Source organism: Octodon degus, unplaced genomic scaffold, assembly GCF_000260255.1.
Source record: "Octodon degus isolate 3935 unplaced genomic scaffold, OctDeg1.0 scaffold00094, whole genome shotgun sequence".
Taxonomy (NCBI): domain Eukaryota; kingdom Metazoa; phylum Chordata; class Mammalia; order Rodentia; family Octodontidae; genus Octodon; species Octodon degus.
In genome coordinates, this window is record NW_004524670.1 from 3,923,279 (window position 1) to 3,927,064 (window position 3,786).

The 3,786-nt window shown below is 38.6% G+C and overlaps 1 pseudogene; it reads right to left on the reverse strand.

Annotated features, from left to right (window-relative positions):
- Positions 1 to 2,780: 2,780 nt before the first annotated feature.
- LOC101577334 lies at positions 2,781 to 3,454 on the reverse strand (annotated as a pseudogene).
- Between the last annotated feature and the right edge of the window lie 332 nt (positions 3,455 to 3,786).

The window sequence follows — 3,786 nt, forward strand, 5'->3', positions numbered from 1 at the left end:
TTATTTATGTATTTATTTTGGTGGAATTGGGGATTGAACTCAGGCTCTTGTGCTTGCCTGGGAAGTGCTTATTCTACTGAGCCATCTCCCCGGCCCCTAAAGTGTAATTTAAACAGTGAATAATTAAAGTTTATGAAACTATTACAATAAAAGACACGCTAACATTAAGCCCTCTAAATTTTCTCCCCTCTTTTAGCATATATTCATCCCTTTGTGCTTGCACTTTCTCAGGCAGTTCTGGACGTTCTCTTGCTTAGGCATCTTTAGTCATGCTGGCATAGACGCTTACAGGCCATGAACTCACTCAAAACATTTGTTTTTCATGGTCATTGTCTTTGTCCAAAAGCCAGAAGTTTCATGTGTCACACATTCTGAATAAGGTGGACCAGGACATGGAATAATGCTCTTAGGAGCCTGCCTTCTGTTGGGTGACAGGTGCCATCAGCATTCTCCATGTTTTTGATCATATCTCATAATGCCAGTCACAAAAGAGGACTTCTGGAACCATTTCAAAAGCTGCAAAGAATTACAGGATGTGTGCATTTGAAGTGAGGAGGAGTATATTTATGGGAATTAGTGGGACATGTCTTGCTATGGCAATTTTTAAACATTTACCATGTATTTTGATTACAACTTATATGATACTGTCTCCTTAGTGTTTTAGTGGAACTTGTGGCAAAAAAATAAAAAAAAAATAACCCAGTAGACACCGTACTTTTCCTCTCCAGAGCCTAACTGTATAGCACATTCTTTTTAGAAATCAGTTGAATGAAACATTTAGAATTTGGAGAAGACCAGAAAGCTTTCTCTGCAAGGGTAACCTCTTTCTAGAACGTTCAATAGCAACGATATGCACCACACACTTATTTTTCAGCACTCTGATAGGGAGTATTTTCTACTTTGAGTTTCAAAAGCCAGAGCAGGCCTGTAGAAGATGTTATCCTGTCAGTCTTCCAGCTGTCAGCTATCTTTAAGAAGGTGGACAAACAAGGTTCATTGGCAGCCAAGCTGCATAGACATACCCTTGTCATTTCTTTCTTCCGTGAAGTGACCTTCCTTCTTTTACACCCAGTGACTGCAGTGATGTCATTTGGGGTGTAGAAACACCTGATTCTTTGTTTAGCAGAGTTATTACACAGTAGCAATCATGTAAAATGTGTTCATGACATAATGAAAAATGTATTAGGAAACATGTTCTCATTCTATTTCTTGTTATGACAAATAAATTATCTCAATGGAATGAAACCAAACGAGACTTGCTGTACAATGCCTTTCACAGAGCAGTTTAATCAGGCCTGTGTGCTCTCAGATGAAGGATGCGTTGTCACATGGCAAACGACCAGGGAACATCTGAGCCCCTCGACAGGTTTCAACAAGACCCTTGTGTATCAGAGCACTGGAAATTCCATGTCCGCTTGATGGCTCTGAAATTTTATGACATGTATCAAACTTAATGTCTCAAAAAGAACACTTGATTGGTCTTTGAAATCTGTAATGATTAACTGTGCTCATCACTGACACTGGTGATTTCAATCTTCTCTCTTTTCTTCTGTGTCAGTCTTGGAAGAGGGCTGTTCCTCATCATAATCATTTTAAAGGGAAAACTTTATTTCTTTGAATTTTTCTATTGATTTATCTTTTATATCTTTGATTTCTGATGTTATCTTTATTATTTACTCCATCTGCTTGCTTAATGTTTATTTTCCTTACCATTTTTTCAATTCTTAATCTGGGATCTTAGATTGTTGAGTGGAGACATCTGTCCCCACCTCCCTTTCCCTAGCCCATGGCCCTCAGGGCTCACTGGTGCTAAGTCCGAACTCTACCCCTGTGCTATGCCTTCACTCCCCAATTCCTCCTTTCAAATAGCTATAAATTTGGCCATTTAGTGCCATAAATTTCACTCTCAGCATTGTCTAAACCATGTCCCTCAATGTTTTTATCATAATAATGTACATGATATAAAATTTGCTATTTTAGCAATTCTTACTTGCATGGTTCTGTTGCATTACATTCACAGTATTGCACAAACATTACCACTATCAATCTCCAGAATTATCCATCCTCTCAAATCGAAGCTATGCACCCATCAGACTTTAACTTCCCATTCTTTTCTCCTTGAGCTGCATATTATCATGCTACTTTCTATGTCCAAGTTGACAGTTGCAGTTACCTCATATAAGCTAGAATTATACAGTGTTTGCCCTTTTGTGATTAGTGTGTACTTAGCGTGTCTCAGTCTCAAGTTTCATCCATGTTGTAGCAAGAGTCATAATTTATTTCCTTTTTAAAGTCAATAATACTCCATGATATGGATCACATTTTAGACATCTAGTTATTTTTCAATGAACACTTAGTTTTCATCTACCTTTTATTTACTGTGAATTCTACTGTTACAAATATAGGTGTAGAGGTGTACAAACACTTATTCAAGTCCTTGCTTTCAGTTAACTTTGGTATATACCCAGTTGTGGGGTTGTTGAGTCAAATGTTAATTCTACATTTAATTAATTGAGGAACAGCATTACTGTTTCCCACAATTGTTACATCATTTTACATTTCTACCAGCAATGCACAAGGTTTTTAATTTCTTCACATGCTTGTTATTTTCTGTTTGTTTGACAATAACATTCTAATGGTCATTGTCCAACTATCATAATGTGACTTTTTTAATGAAAAATTGTAGCAAGTCCTTTACTATTTCATAAATGCTACATGAGAATTTGACACAGTTTGTAATGAAATTTAGAAATCTCTCCCCGTCTCCTTCTTCCTGCCCTTCACTGTGTTGAAGAGACATTGAGTTCTTCCAGTTTTGCTGAGCTGAGTAGTTTCCGAACTGATTGGACTCTCCAGGTAGCTGGTTCCTGCACAGGGTTTTGCTCATATTGGATCTATTATTCTGCCCACTTTGAAGATGATCTCAGCCAGTTCATGTTTCACGTGGTCATGGGACAGGTAAAGCTTTGAGAAGTACAATATCTCTAACAGTGCATTGCTGAAGGGCACCGTGAGCAAAGTAGGTTTTCTGCTTATTAAAATACTTTAATAAGTAGGGATCCAGAGCAAGCCTGGTCACTCTCACTTTAGCAGGTTTCTTTTTTTTTTCAGAACCAGGAATTGCACTCAGGCCCTTGTGCTTGCCAGGGAAGTGCTTATTCCACTGAGCCATCTCCCTGGCCCCTGGGATTTTTTTTTTTTTACTCTGTTTTTTTGGCAGAACTAACCAGGCAAGCACTTATTCTACTTCAGGGTTTTGTTTGTTTATTTATTTGTTTTTGTTTTTTTGTTTTTTCCAAACTGGGGATTGAACTCAGGCCCTTTCGCTTGCCAGGGAAGTGCTTATTCTACTAAGCCACCTCTCCAGGCCCACTTTAGCAGTTCTTTGCATTGCTGTACCAATCACCTTCCCAACGAGCCATCTGGCATGCATGGAGGAATGACCTGTTGACATTCTGTGGCTCTGATCACCTTGAGACCTCGCTCACCTCAGGGTTCTCTCACATTGTGATTTTGATTTTCATTTCTTTAATGATTAGTGAAGTTCAATATATTTTCATGTACCTGCATACACTGTAAGGGAGGAAAAGAAACTCTCTTCTCCCTCTTGCTTTTGTTGCATTCTGCCTCCATGAACAGCTGCCTCTCTGCCAAGCTGCCCTGCCTTAAAGCCAGCCATTTATTGGACTGAAACCTGCACAAACTGTAAACTAAATAAAACTTTTCCCTTTAACTTTGGGTGTTGGGTATTCTGTCTCACTGATAGAACCCTTGCCTAGCAAGCTA